Raw genomic sequence first — 15,989 nt, forward strand, 5'->3', positions numbered from 1 at the left:
CAGCGAACATTGGTGTTTTCTCTACCTACATACAACATTGGTTAATATTTTGCCACATTTCTACCTCTCTTTCTCAGTGGGTAGGCAAATAGACAGATAGAGAGATAGATAATAGAAAGATTAGATAATACAGACGACAGATTTTTCCCGGCCTACCACCCATTTGAAAGCTGCAGACATCGCTACACTACCCCATGTTACATATAAGAAAATCAACATTAACCTGTCGTCATATGCCAGTCCACATTCAAACACTTTAAAAAAGTGTTTATTGTAGGAATTTTCATTCCCCATTTTTCTACTGTGACGCCTTTGGAAAATAACGTTTTAATAATGAAATCACTTAAATAATATTTAGGCTCTATATTTTTAACATTAGCATAATATTCTGAGCCTCTGTGCCTAATTTGTTGTTCTTCAAAGTATTCATTTCTCCTTAGGCACGTTTTCTAAGCCAGGGCTCTGTCAAGGCACACTCTACATTCCTATTGTTTTTGTAACCAGGCCTCTGCTTTACTGCGCACTACTGGCGAGCTCTGTTGTAACCCACTCTAGTGCGGAGCCTGACACCAGAAGTGACCTCATTCTTGTGAGTCAGGTGGAGCTGAGTTCCATGGCAACTGTGCCTTTAGCTGAACACAAGTTGTATATCCTTTCTAAGCTTTAGTTTTCTTAACTGAAAAACTGGTTGATGGAAAGAAGAAAAATAATGAAATTAGAGCTAATCTTTAATTTTCATTTTGAAATATTCCCTCATCTTCAAAAGGAATTGAAAGGAATCTAAACATACAGGCATGGGGGCAAAAGTAGGTTTATACTAGTGTCTACGTGAAACACAGTTTATTTTATTTTTATTTGTTAATTGTTGTATTATTTTCCATATGGAATAACTGTAAACTTACTTTTGCCCCACCCTGTATAGAAGAACAAAAGGAAAAAGAAAAAAAGCTGGAAGGATAAACACTCAAATAAATGCACCTGTGATTTTCTGTAAGTGATAGGATTATGTAATTTAAAATTTTTCCTTGTTGTAATTTCATGCATATGCTGATTTTTCTACCATGGGTATATAAAATTTATTAGATGAATAAAAATTCTCACATCTTACACAAAAATCAGCTCAAAATGAATCATAGATTTAAATGTAACACATAAAACTATAAAAGTTTTTAAGAATGTAGGAGAAAAACTGCAGTACCTAGGGCTTAGTGAAGAGTTTTTAGAAATGGCAACAAAAGCGTGACCCATTAAAGGAAACATCATTAAATCAGACCTCATCAAAATTAAAAACTCATTCTGCAAAAGGCCTTGTTAAGGGGATGAAAAAAACAAGCCACAAGCAGAAAAAAATTGCAAAACACATATCTAGCAAAAGACTCATGTCTCAGATATATAGAGAATTCTCAAAACTCAATGGTAAAAAAACAAGTAATCCAACTAGAAAATGAACCAAAAGCATGAAAAGACATTGATGTTCAATATTGTTGAAGTGCAAATTAAAATCACAATGAGATATCACCACATATATTTTGAAATGGCTAAAATAAAAAGTAGTGACAATACCAAGTAAAGGATAAAGAAGATAAAGAGGATAAAGAGAAATAAAGGATAGAGGATAAAGAGGAACTGCATGACTTATTCATTGCTAGTGGGAATGTAAAATGTTCCAGTCACTCTTGGAAAGGGTCTGGACATTTTTTACAAAACTAAACATGAACTTACATTACAACTCAAAGATGACATTCTTAGGCATTTATCCCAGAAAAGTAAAAACTTAAGTTCACACACACACAAAAAGCTATACACAAATATGTTCATAGCACCTTTATCTGTAACAGCTCCCAAAAAGGAAACAGTTGAACTGCCCTTAGGAGGTGAATGGTTAAATAAATTGTGGCACCCATACCAAGGAATGCTGTTCAGCAATAAAAGTAAATGAACTGTTGACACAGGCAATAACTGGATAGACCTCAGGGAATTATGCAGAGTAAGAAATCAATCTTTAAAGGCCACATAAAGCATGGTTCCATTTATATAATATTCTAGAAAAACAGATTAGTAGTTGCCAGGGATTGGGAATGTTGGGAGATACAGAGTGGAGTGGGGGTCACTGACTATAAAAGGGTAGCAAAAGGGGTCTCTTGTGTTGATGCAATAGTTCCTTATCCTCATTGTGGTGGTTATAAGAATCCAAACATATGATTGCACCAATGTTCAATTTCTGGTTTTGGTATTATAGTTATGTAAAATGTAACCATTGGCACAAATTGGGTGAAAGGTACATTGGGACCTCTCTGTATTCTCTTTGCAACTTCCTGTAAATCTATAATCATTTTTTAAAAAGTTACTTACTCTCTACATAGTGGATGGTGTTAACCTCCAGAATATGTACTCTAGGAAAAAGCCAACCTCTGCATGCAACCATCACCTGTCACTTGTTGCATTTACTTGGATGTATTTCATAGTCCTTGCTATGGAGTGAATATTTGTTTCACCCCAAAATTCATGTTGAAACTTCATAACCAATGTGATGGTGTTTGGCGATAGGAGCCTTTGGGAGGTAAAGAGGTGATGAGGGTGGAGCCTTCATAAATTGCATTAGTGCCCTTATAAAAGAGACCTTAGAGAGTACTCTTGTCCTGGCCACCATGGAAGGACACAGCAAGAAATTGGTGGTCTATGAACCAATAAGTGGACCCAAATCTGCCAAACCCGCAGGCACCTTGATGTTGGACACCCTAGTCTCCAGAATTGTGAGAAATAAATTTCTGTTGTTGGTGAGCCATCAGTCTTTGGTATTTTTGTTATAGCAGCCAGAATTGACTAGGACAGTCCCTAAGCTTATCTCCAGGTTCACCTAGGGCAGAACTTGGGTCTGATTCAACAGATTTAAGAGCTGCTACCAAGTGGTTGTTTAAAACATGTGAACTTTAAGTGTGCAGTGAGAGAGTGGGTAATGTGGACCCTCGCCCATGGGGTCTGTGTGATGTGGTTGTGATGGACAAATTCACATGGACTACAGAAGTCCTGTGGAGAAAAAGGAACAGCATGGCTGATCTCTAAGAGAGAGAGAGAGAGGGCCCCAACCCTTGCCTGGACAGGCTTTTACTGCTTTTCTGGGCACATTACATAGAGGATGGTCCTCATTTACTATGCACAGGTTTGCTTTAGGTGGTTCCCTTTTACAAAACACAATGGAGAGGATGTTGTTATTTACATCAAAGAAGAAGGGTATTTGCAAATGCAAAGGGAAAAGTGGTTGAACTGATTACACTCATTCTTAGAAGGTTTAGCGTAGATTTTAGGAAGTTACTTTAAAGATATGCAGTAAACATTTGCTGCCTCAATTCAAGGTGAGGGAGTTTTAGTAAAAGCAAGCCTCATAGCAGCCTAGGTACAAAGCAGGCTTGATTTCCCATGGGAGAACCTATCCATGGGCGTGGGTCCTGTGTACCATACCTCCATTCCCACTGGCCTTTCCGAGTGGGGGCTGGGCTACATTTCCCATGCCATGCAGAATGGTCCCCTATAAGTGGGGACTCAGTGAAACTAGGGTGCCAATGGTACCTATGGAGCTGGGCTGTAAGTGAGGAAGGAGACAGATTGCCACTCTTGTCTGGAGTTTAGCAGGATCTGGATAAGTCAGTGTTGGGAGAGGCAATCTGATGTGGCCTGATCATTTCCGTACATTCCTGAGGGGTGTGCCCAGAATGCAAGGTCCTGAGTGCTTTTTGACTGGACTGTTTCTCAGAGTTGTATTTTAGCAAGGAACCTTGAGGGATGAGGTATTCCCCCAACCTCCAAAATAAGAGCAAGCTTTCTATACAATTGGTAAATTCTCTGAGTTCCGTGTTCCTCAGCTGCAATGCAAGCCCACTGCATGTATAGTATCCACCTGGGTCCCTCTGCATTGCCCTCTTAGCACTTGAGGGCTTGGGTTGCTCATGCTGCTTGCTGTGCCATGGGTAAAAGAGCCTTTGTCTTTAACCCACTAATGGTTAAATGGAATGTTGGTATTTTGCCAGCATTCATGAAAATGTGGCAGGAGAACTTGTTAGCCTGAAAGCAGGATAAAATTGCAGACCCTGTGAAAGAGGACAATGGCAATATCTGGCTGGCTCTGAAGGCCTTCCTGAAGGCCCCTGTTGTTTTTGGTGATGAACTGGCCTTTCACCTTCTAGCTGCCTGGGCACTTCCTGTGGACTTCTGGGCACTTACTTATACCCCCAAGCAGTCCCTTAGAGACAAAATTCAGGCCAGGTCACTGCCAAAAGATTGGCCTTTTTATACCTCATGCCTGAAAGTTCTCATTATTATTGACCCCATCTACTTGCTCCCTCACCCCTCAGTGCTTCTAGGCAAAGAAAACCCAGGGAAATGGGAAAGGAATGGGGAAAGACCATGTGGCCTTGACCTGTGTACTCTTGAGAACTTCATTTATTCAAACATTCAACATACTCATCGCTGTTTCCAAAGTGAATCACTATTTCAGGAACACCAGAGTAAGACAAAGCTTCTGAGCATAGAAGAAACAAGAAGATTTGAGGTTAGATGTGATATGTCTTGACCCCCTAGACTAGCATTTGTGACCTCACCCAAGTTATTGAATGTCTTGGAAAATCAGTTTTCCTCATCTACAAAATGAAGCAACATTAGAGCATGAATCTCAGCATGGCTTCAGTAACATGGAAAAGCATTGAGCATGTCGTTGGCCTTTACCTAAGGACCTAAGTTACAAACATGTCTTAAAATTTACAGTTGTGGAGTTGGAGAACTGGAGATGGGTAGAGAAGCTGGGGCTAGATTCAAAATAAGGAAATAAGAGAAGAGCCAAGAATACCAGATAAGGCCCTTGTACAGCCAAGCCTCTTGTGGTTTTAATGCCCCTAGTATTTTTGACAGCTAGAACTAAATAATTTAATTCTAAATTAGGATATGGGTGTAGAGATATAGTCTTTAACTACATGTTTCAATTGCTTTGGCTGTCATGTAGTTTACAGTCAAAGAATATATTTTTTAATGTGGCCCAGGCAGGAAACAGCTCTGGTCACCAACACAGACATCAAGCTAGGATAAACTAAGGACTGTAGTCTGCTTTGCCCCTAACTGATACAAGAAGAACACCATTCAGCTGTCTCCTTGCCCATTGTCAGGGGGGCCTATAGTCCAAGATTAAGAAAATATGTTAGTCATGTTCTGAAGGACTGCCTGTACAGCAAATTCCAGGAGAAATGTTTAAAAGTACACTTTGTCCCAGATAATAGAATAATGCAGCCAGTTAAGCACAAAGCAGTAATAACTTAATGTGATAGTTATACAATGTCTAATTTCAGATTTTTGCTTTAAAGACATTACTGATGCACGATTATGAGATATTTTGCAGAATCTAGGTTCTTCAACCCAGCACCCCTTCTCACAATATAATTTTGTGCTGCTTATGTACTGTTTCTTTGTCAAGCAGGAGATAACTCCAGGGCCACAAGGAGTCTGATACAGAAAACCATTTTCTGTGACTAAAGAAAATAGACTTCTCTCTCAGTTCTCTAAACCTTAGCCTTTCCCACCAGCTTACTCCCTAGCCACATAAAAAACTCCCTGCACTGCTTTTCGGTATGGATGGATTTGGTACATCTTGCTCTCTGTCCTCTCACCTTGATCAAATCAAATAAACCTTTCTCTATCTCCAACCACTGGTGTTTCAATGTTTTGGCTAACTAGTACTTGGGGTACGTGAACCTGAATTTTGGAATGTGATCCTGCAACATTTGGAAGTCAAATGTCTCAGCACTCAATTTTATAATTATTTCAATGCCACCCAGAATGTGGATAAAACACTGAGTGATATAGCCTTAAACTCAATGAATGCTTTATTGTTTTAATCATCTGTCACATGCTGTTGTGAAGACATCACTAATAAATTCATTGCAGGGACTCGATTCCTGAGCCTCATGTGGCACCTCTTGGTCTAGCATCTTTGGGAGAGGGTGGTGATAAAGTGAGAAGGTAGGTTTTGAGTCTTTTCCTGGTGGACCATTGTGACTGGAATCACCTCAGCTCCTGGGTGTCCTGAAGTTGGCTACAGCCTAATTTTGGAGTGGGGCTCTCAGGGCCCTGGGGCCCTTTGTCAAAGCCAAGCTGGTAACCTCCTGAATGTGGCACACGGTCCTGATCCTGGATTTGATAGTGGTGTCAATCGCCCGTGGGCCGGGCCTGTTCTTCCTTGGAAGCCCACGCACCCCTCTGGCCCAAAGAACTCCTGGGCACAGTCCACAAACTGGTAAGGAGGGATCTTGGGACAGCTGCCCATGGCACTGGAGTCCGGGCTCCAGTGCCTGGACATGGGGAAGGAGCACCAGGTACGCGGCTCCTCTTTGGGTGCTTGTGGATCGTGGACTGGACTTCCAGGACCACGTGCACTGCCGCGGTGAAGAAGGCGGAGTGGTTGTCTGTCACGGAGGACGCCAGGATGAAGCCCGTGTCGCTGGGGAAGGTGTGGCTCTGCTAGCTGATGGCAGCGAAGGCTTGTGGTGCTGGACTTGTCCCTAAAGATGCCTTCGGGATCCAAAGCGCTGCGTGCAGGTCAGGACTACCTTGGCAGAGTGGCTGTAGTGGAGTGATCGCAGGGCATCTTGCCTGTCAGGGGACAGAAGTGGCTGAAACGGGAGCAGCATGGCAGCCTGGGCCGTGCTGGCCAAGACCACATAATTGGTGGTCAGGCGAGCCCTGGAAGAAGAGGGTAGGGGGTTGGGGAGGTGATGTGAACTTGGTCTCCGAACTACTCCGCCTCTCGCTCTGGCGAGTGGATCCAGCTGTCCAGGGCGAGAGGGCAGCGTTCGCTGCCTGCTGGAGAAGGCCCTGGTGATTTCATTCAAGTTGAGCGCCAGCAGGCAAAGGAGAGAAGGGAAGCTGGCTAATGCTCAAGACTGTGCAGAGAATGGGTGGTTCTGATTGGATGGAGGTTGAGCCCTGTGGGGACCTGAGGGCAGGCCCGTAGCTCCGGGCAACTAGATAAAGGTGCCACATTTGGGCTGACAAATCAGAAAAATTTATCCCCTCTGGGCAAATGCAGCTCCTTGCCAGAGCTCCAGGAGTGCAGGATAGGTGTATCTGTCTCTCAGTGGTGGCCTCTACATAGGACTTCTGGCCAAGTGGTTGACAAAGACCTAGTGCTCTTACAGGCCCTCTCAGCCCTTCCATAATGTCCTCAGAGAGAACTCAGCACTGGGTGACCTCAGCATACCAGGCACCATTAAGATTCTCCCACTAGACTTGTCTTAAGAACTCTCCCTACCGTACATTCTCCCTTTAAGACAGTCCTTGGCTTGGTCCTTCACTTTGCCCTCCAGCCGCAGCAGCTGCAGCTTGACCTGAGCAATCTGAGCACCCGTGACAGCCCTCCTCAGGAGAGCACTAGATCACCTTTTCCCGCGGCCATGCCATAGCCACCTACAGACAGGGCTGAGCAGTCAATGTGTGTCTCTCCATCATATGCTGACCTTGACAAAGCTGCCAGAGATATTTTTAATTTTTTTAAATTTTATTTTAATCATTGTTCAAGTACAGTTTTCTCCCTTTTACTCCTATTCCAGCCCACCCTCCCATCCCTCCCCACTTCCCTCCCATTACCACTCTCCCCCTAGTTTTTGTCCATGTGTCCTTTAAATTTTTTCCTGTAAACCCATTCTCCCCTGAAATTCCCTCTTCTCTCCCCTCTGGTCATTGTCAACCTGTCCTCTACTTCAGTGTTTTTGCCAGAAATATTTTCAACAAAGGATTTGGTTTTGGGTTAGTGAAACTGGAATTCAAAACAAAGCCATGCAGTGGTGTGGAATTCTCAACATCTAATACAGACACTAGTAAAGCTATTGGGACCTTGGAGAGCAAATATAAATGGTATGAGTATGGTGTGTCTTTCACAGAGAAATGGAACACTGGTAACAGTCTGGGCACAGAAATTGCAATGGAAGACCAGATTTGTAAAGGTCTGAAACTGATATTTGACACCCCCTTTTCATCAGACGCAGGAAAGAAAAATGGTAAAATCGTCTGCTTACAAGAGGGAATGTATAAACCTTGGTTGTGATGTTGATTTTGAGAGGCCTGCAATTCATGGTTCAGCTGTCTTTAGTGACAAGGTCTGTCTTCCTGGATACTAGATGACCTCTGACAGTATCAAATCAAAGCTGACAAGGAATAGCTTTGCAGTAAGCTACAGGGCTGGAGACTTCCAGCTACACACTAATGTCAATGATGGTGTAACTGGAAAAGACACCGGCGTTCGGGCTGCCTGTCACTACCAAATCCAATAAGCAATGACAGTGATTGAATCTTTTATAGGTGCTTTATTAGGATGGCCTGCGATCCGAGAAGATGGCAGGTTCATACCCTAACAAACCATCTTCCCCTTTCTTTCCTGGCCAGATCTTTTATACGGGGGGTTGGGGGAGGTCAAAACAAGGTGTCAGCGAAAGCCTTGAAGTTCAACAGCTGTCTCCAAGGGGGAGGGGTAGTCCCTGCTTCTTCCTGGTACAGATGTCCCCAGGTGGTAATCTTTAGCCAGAACCCCAGGAGGTCAGCTGCTTTTTCTCAGGTGCCAGGATGGGCCTTATCTGTAGTTTCTGAAATAAAAGCTTAACGTACACATTACTTGCTAGATTTATGGCTATTTACCTTAAGCTAAAATTTTCCAAGTCTTAAGCCCCCACAGAATTTGGAGGCTTAATATATTACAAAGTATGTGAAGGTGTTGACACTTCAGTGGACCTTGCTTGGACATCAGGTACCAATTACACTGGCTTTGGTATTGCAACTAAATATCAGTTGGATACCACTGCTTCTATTTCTGCAACAGTCAACGACTCTAGTTTAGTTGGAGTGGGCTACACTCAGACTCTGAGGCCTGTCTGAAGCTCACACTATCTGATGGGAAGAGAATTAATACTGGTGGCCACAAACTTGGTCTTTACCTGGAGCTGGAGGCTTAATCCAGCTGAAAGAAACCTCTGGGAATGAATATCAGAAGATTTGGCCTTAACATATTTCCAATGTGACCAGAGGCTTTTTTCTCTCTGAGAAGGTGAACAAAACAAAGGATGAGCTAAACAATAGCTGTGCTGTACATATTCATACAGTTACTTGTTAGCAGATTTCTAGTTGAATTGGCTATTTGTCTTGTTACCTGTGCTGCCTTCTAAATGCACCACCCACCAATAATGAAACAAACCTTTATGAAAACTGTGGGGGGCAGGGGAGACAGTCTTTGGCTTGAATTTAAATGGATTTAACTGAATAAAAATTCTGGAAGGAAGGAAAAGATGCTACTGGGAAAGAAGAGGCCTGGGGGCTCCCTCAGCCACTGAAGGCTTGTAATACTCATTGCATTCTTGTAAATATTTACAGCTTGTTTTGTCAGAGTTAGGTCACAGGACCCCGAGGAAGAGTGAGTCCCAGTTTATTCTGTCTTGTAGCAGACTGCTCAGACAGTGGCCATGGGTTTGGTGGCTGAGGTTGAAAGTTAGCTTTGCTGATAGATTTGTGTAATAGGAGAGCAGGTGAGGACCAGAGCAAATCAGGTATGCAAATCAGGTATGTGCAGTCAGAGGTTCTCAAAGTCGGGTTCCTGATCAGAAAGCAGCAGCACCCTTGGGAACCTGTCAGAAAAGCATGTTGTCAGGATCCCAGCCCAGATCTACCAAATTGCTGACTCAAGGGAGGGACAGCTCTCTGTTTTTAATGAGCTCCCCAGTGATTCCATTGCTCTCCCCTTTTGAGATTTTCCCAGTCATTTTATTTAGAGAGGGGAAGGGAAGGAAAAGAGAGAGAGAGAGAAACATCAGTGTGTGGTTGCCTCTTGCATGCCCCCTACCCCTGCAACCCAGGCATGTGCCCTAGACTGGGAATCAAACCAGTGACCCTTTGATTTATAGGCCAGCACTCAGCCACTGATCCACACCAGCCAGGGCTGATTCATCTAATCTTTCTTTCCACCACTGCCCTAATTAGTAACTGGTCCACCCATGTCCATTTTCCCACTTCCCCACCCCACTCCCCACTGGGGCTCCTGGAAGAACACCATGTCATGAAGGGTCTCCAGAACAGTCTTATAGTAGTCAGTGTCTGTGTTCAGCTAGTTCCCAATCATCTACATGGCCCAGTAGCTCAGGTTCTCCACCTTAATCAGGTAATCCTGTGGCCAACTGACAACCATGTATAGGGAGAAAAGGCAGGGGAGTCAGATTGCCCAGGAGCCCATGCAAGAGCCCTTGCTTCTCACCCAGGGAACAAGGTGGAATGGCAGGTGCACAGTCAGACTGGGCCACCAGTGCTGGCTGGCACTTTAGGCTCTGATAGTGCTAAATTGCTCTCCTGAATCCTCACCATGGGGAAATAGCTAATACTCAGTGCTATATACACACAGTCTTCTGAGCCTTTCTTTTGTATAATGTTAATATATAATCCTAAAAAGTTACTTACTACTCCTGTTTCAGGTGGGGAAACTGAGGCCCCCACCTGAATTAGCCTAGCTTTGGAATTAGCCTAGCTTTGCTGACCTGGGAGGAATCTGGTATCTAGTATTTTTTCTCATCCTGCCCTCTCTAGCACCATCATGCCACAGTCCTGGCCAGCCCACCAGCAGGTGACCCTGAAGTTCTGCTTCTGTGTGTTCATCACAGAAGATTGTGCCTTGAGCTTCCTGGGTTCTCTTCTCTCAGGTAAGGCCAGAGTGCACACAACAAAGGTGTTCAGGAGGGCTTCACCAGTTGGGGTGTCAACTGTCTGTCTTACCCAGGAATGAAGGGTGTCCAGGGCCAAGTTGGTATTCTTGTCATCACTGCGCACAGCCTTGAATGCTGGACACTCAGGGAACAGGCTGGACAGGGGTCTATATTTGGAGATAGGGCCTTTAAAGAGGTATAAATTTAAAATGAGGCTGTTTGGGTAGGCCCTATGCAATCTGACTGGTGTTCTTGTAAGAAGGGATAATTTGAACTAAACCCTGGTTTGGCCCATGCCTGGCACAGATGCAACTCCACAGCACACTTAGTGTCAATTTGCTGAATAAATAAATAAATGGACAAATGAGTGAGCAGTAGATATGGGAGCCACACATTCTACTTTAAGATATTCTATCCTTTGTCCCCTCCAAAATACATGTGTCAGAAAACAGGTCTCCATTATTGATTTGGAAAGCAGGGTCACCCAAGGCCCAGAGGCAGGGCAGTGGGTGAGGCTGCCCAGAGCTCTGGCCTGGCAGGTGCCCTATGTGTTTGCACACGTGGTTCTTGGGCCCTCAGGAGAGAGCTTGCTTCAACAGGCTGGCTCTGCTGGGCTCTGAGGTCTGTTTGAGAGATGTGGGCAGAGTCAGGGGCTGTATTCTCTTCTGCCTCTAAACTCACAGCTTGTACACTTTTAATTATACCCTGATATAGGGGCCTGTTAGGGAAAAGGCCCAGGAGAGGGGTGGCTGTGGGGTAAGCAGGCACAGCCCAGTGCTCTCCTCTTTATCTGTTGCTATACCCGCTCCTTCTTGCCTCCTCTACCAGAATGGAGTGGACTCTTGCCTTGATAGTTTCCTTGGCTGGAAACCCTGAAGTATGTTTGAGCCTTCCTTCTCCTGCAACTCAAGGTTTCCAGCCCCCTCAGCTCTGCCTCCCCAGGGCCTCTTACAACAGCCCCTATCACTTCTGCTCTTAAGGCTGCTTCCCTCTCCTGGCCCAGGTGCCCTCTCCACCTCCCCCACAATGCTCACCGCCTCTGGCCTCACACTGCTGGCCCTCTCTTTCCTTTGGCTTTTGCCAGAATGACTCTAAACACAAGTCAGGTTATGGCAGTCCCTACCTTGGCTCCTGGCATATTTTTGCCCTCATCTCTGCTAAAGCTCTATTTTTACATAAATGTCTTCTAGTCTGTGAGCTGTGAACTACATGATATCATGATATCAGGGCACTTGTTTATTTATCTGGGATGCTTGTTGGAGTGCTGGCAATATGGTGGTGCTCCATCAATGAATGTAGGAGTGAGGTGTGGGTCTGTGTGCGCCTCTTGGACAGCAGTGAGAACAGAGGACCATGACATCTGCTTCTCTGAATTCAGACAGTTTTCTTGATCTCCCCTGCATGTCTTCTTAGGTCTTGGATCTTCTCACAGATCCCCTCTCTCCCTTTCCTCTTGTGCTTCAGGAAGTTCAGGGCACATTTTTACACTTGGGGTTTTACTGTGGGTGTGAGCCCATAATTTCTGTTCTCCTGGCTTCCCCATGCATTTTTGCTCTCTGTGCATATTGCTGTCTCCAAGGGTTCAAGTCTGCTGTACTTCCTGCAGCCCTCTGATTCTGAGAACTGCCACCTTCCTTTGTCCTACTCTTTGCTGGGTGGTGAGTTTAGGGTTTCCTAAGGGAGGTGGGGTAGCATGGAGGCTAGGTACAGACTGGGCTAGAGAGAAGGGGTAGGATTTGCCTGGTTATAAGGCAGAGGTTGGGCTCTGGCCTGGTGACTCAGTTGGTTGGAACATCATCCTGTGCACCAAAAAGTTGCGGGTTTGATTCCAGGTCAGGGCACATACAGGAGACAACTGATCAATGTTTCTCTCTCACGTAGATGTTTCTTCTCTCTTTCTTTCTATCTACCTCCCTTCCTCTCTCTTTAAAGTCATTAAACATATCCTCAGGGGAGGATTAAAAAAAAAGTAGCCCTGACTGGGCATTATCCTGCAAACCAAAAGGTCACCAGTTCAATAACCAGTCAGGGCACATGCCTGGGTTGTGTGCCAGGTTCCAGTTGGGGTGTGCTAGAGGCAACTGATCAATGTTTCTCTCACATTGATATTTTTCTCCCTCCCTTCTCCCCTCTCTAAAAATAAAATCTTTTTTAAAAAGGTGGAGGTTTGTGAGCAAGAGTAAATGCATCAGTATGTTAGCACTGCTCTTGGCACTACAGCTTCACTGTGTACTCTGCAGCCTAGAGCCATGAAGAAGTGTTTCAAGGTTGGCAGCATTCAGCAATCATGTCTCAGACTTTTCTAATCACCTCCCACAGTGCCCACCTGCACCCCTACCATCATGCATAGCAACCAGGAGAAACAGAGCTTCATAGCACTGCAGATTTTTGCAGATAGTCTGGAGGAGTCTGTCCCACCGCCTCATTATTACCATGCTAGGTTCAGCTGGATCTAGCCAGAACAGAGATCACTTCCATTAAATCCCCTCACAGCCTGAGTGGTCCCTCCCCTGTGCCCCAGACAAGCATGTAATGTGTTCTTCCCTCATCTAGGGCAGGTGACACCCCAGTACCCCTATCTGTCCTGCTATGTTTTATGTAAGCCTATAGCACCTGCCATGGGGTGTGGGGATATCCATGTTGTCTTGCTGATGCCCAAGAGGATTTGCATGTAAAAATTTTCTTTTCTTTTTAACTTTTTAAAAAATATATTTTATTGATTATGCTATTACATTTGTCCCATTTCCCCTCTTCTCTCCCCTCCACCCTGTACCCCCCTCCCACCCACATTTCCCCCTTTAGTTCATGTCCATGTGTCATACTTATGAGTTCTTTAGTTTCTACATTTCCCGTACTATTCTTGCCCTCCCCCTATCTATTTTCAACCTACATTCTATACTACTTATTCTCTATACCTTTTCCCCCTCTCTCCTCCTCCCACCCCCCTGCTGCTAACCCTCCATGTGCCCTCCATTTCTGTGGTTCTGTTCCTGTTCTACTCGTTTACTTAGTTTCTTTTGGTTTTGCTTTAGGTGTGGTTGTTAATATTTGTGAGTTTGCTGTCCTTTTACTATACATGTCTTTTCTTTATCTTCTTTTCTTAGATAAATCCCTTTAGCATTTCATAAAATAAGGGCTTGGTGATGATGAACTCCTTTAACTTGACCTTATCTGAGAAGCACTTTATCTGCCCTTCCATTCTAAATGAGAGCTTTGCTGGATAGAGCAATCTGGGATGTAGGTCCTTGTCTTTCATGACTTGGAATATTTCTTTCCAGCCCCTTCTTGCCTGTAAGGTCTCTTTGGAGAAATCAGCTGACAGTCTGATGGGAACTCCTTTGTAGGTTACTGTCCCCTTATCTCTTGCTGCTTCTAGGATTCTCTCCTTCGTTTTTACCTTGGCTAATGTAATTATGATGTGCCTTGGTGTGTTTCTTCTTGGGTCCAACTTCTTTGGCGCTCTCTGAGCTTCTTGGATTTCTTGGAAGACTGTTCCCTTTGCCAGATTGGGGAAGTTCTCCTTTATTATTTGTTCAAATACGTGCTCAATCTGTTGCTTTTCCCCGTCTGATTCTGGTACCCCTATAATTCGGATATTGGAACGTTTAAAGGTGTCTTGGATGCTCTTAATCTTTTCCTCAATTTTTTGAATTCTTATTTCATCATGCTTTCCTGCTTGGTTGATTCTATCTTCCTTCTGGTCCACTGTATTGTTTTGAGACTCATATTCCTTCCTTTCACTATTGGCTCTCCTCCATGTGTCTTCCTGCATCTGTTTTATGGTAATCTGCATTCTTTCATCTAAATTTCGTCCAAAATCAACCAGTTCCGTGAGCTTTCTGATCACCAGTGTTTTGAACTGCGCATCTGATAGATTGGCTAATTCTTGGTCGCTCAAAAGGATGAGTCCTGGGGGACTGATCTGCTCTGTTGAAAACATATTTTTTTTCCCCCCCTGTCTCTCCTTTTATTTTTTCCGGTCTGGTTGCTCTTGTTACGGTGGGGGGCGGAGCCTTAGGTGCTCACCGGGGCTGGGCACCCCAGTCGCTAGACTGTGATGTTATATGTGGGGGCGGGGGCGGGAGAAAACAATGGCGGTAGTTCCGTTCTCCTGGACTCAGACCCTTGTCTGGACTTCTGGGCCGCGAGTTCTGCCCTGGTCCACAATCGCTACCCCTCTGAGTCTGCCAGCCGCAGCTTGCGTACTCAGGGACCACCGCTGCCTTCTTGCGTGCCGGATGGCTTTTGCGCCGATTTCGGGCCAAACCTTCCCCCGACCTCCGCGCACTGCCGACCCGAGCCAGCCCCGCGCCCGCCCGGCTCGTCTTTTCCTACCAGTCCGGATGAACGCGTCTACTTCAACTTCTTGGCTGCCCGACTTCCATTCAGATAAATCCTCTGCCGGATCTGGGTGTTATTCTGATAGTAAATTATTGTTGTAAATTATTGGTTTTCTAATCTTGGTTGTACGAGGTGGTACGGTGCGTCCACCTATTCCTCCATCTTGCCGGAAGTCCAAAAATTTTCTTAATAAACTCTGATAATGACAGAGTCTTCTGCCTCTTTTGTAGGTCTCTTGGTCTCAAGAAATTTTTTAAACAGATAGTGAAACTGAAAAAGTCAGCATTCATGCTGCCTGTCATTACAAGAACCAAAACAAGTAAGTAAAGACAAGGATTGATTCTTTATGGGCACTTTATTCAGATGCCAGGGATCTGAGAATATGGCAGGTTATGTACCTTAAAAACCATTTAAACATCTCATCTCAAGCTGAACTTTTGATAAGAAGAAACGGGTAGGAAAGGGGTATGGATCAAAGGTTAATCAGGTAAGAGTTGCAGTTCATGGGTGATTTTCCTATATATCTTTATCTTGATCAACAATTCTTTTTAAAAATATGTTTTATTGATTATGTTATTACAGTTGTCTCATTTTTTCTCCCATTTACTCCCCTCTACCCTGTAAGCCCCTCCCACCAGTATTCTCCCACCTTAGTTCATGTCCACGGGTTGTACATGTAAGTTCTTTGGTTTCTCCCTTTCCCATTGTATTCTTAACCTCCCCCTGTCTATTTTGTATGTACCATTTACAAATCTTATTCCCTGTACCTTTTCCCCCCATTCTTTCCCTAACTCCTCCCCACTGATAACCCTCCATGTGATCTCCACTTCTGTGATTTTGTTCCTGTTCTACTTGTTTGCTTGGTGTTTTTTTTTTTTTTTTTAGGTTAAGTTGTTGAGAGTTGTGAATTTGTTGTCATTTTACTATTCATAT

The 15,989-nt window shown here is 44.3% G+C and overlaps 1 non-coding gene and 1 pseudogene across 1 annotated transcript; one reads left to right on the top strand and one right to left on the bottom strand.

The window, feature by feature from the left end:
• Nucleotides 1–5,017: 5,017 nt before the first annotated feature.
• Nucleotides 5,018–5,158, bottom strand: LOC114515444. Its single transcript, XR_003686192.1, has one exon. It is a non-coding gene; the product is annotated as a small nucleolar RNA SNORA48 (small nucleolar RNA).
• Nucleotides 5,159–6,305: 1,147 nt separating this feature from the next.
• Nucleotides 6,306–9,099, top strand: LOC114515237 (annotated as a pseudogene).
• The last annotated feature ends 6,890 nt before the right edge of the window (nt 9,100–15,989 follow it).

Source organism: Phyllostomus discolor, chromosome 8 (genome assembly GCF_004126475.2).
Source record: "Phyllostomus discolor isolate MPI-MPIP mPhyDis1 chromosome 8, mPhyDis1.pri.v3, whole genome shotgun sequence".
In the NCBI taxonomy this organism is placed as follows: Eukaryota; Metazoa; Chordata; class Mammalia; order Chiroptera; family Phyllostomidae; genus Phyllostomus; species Phyllostomus discolor.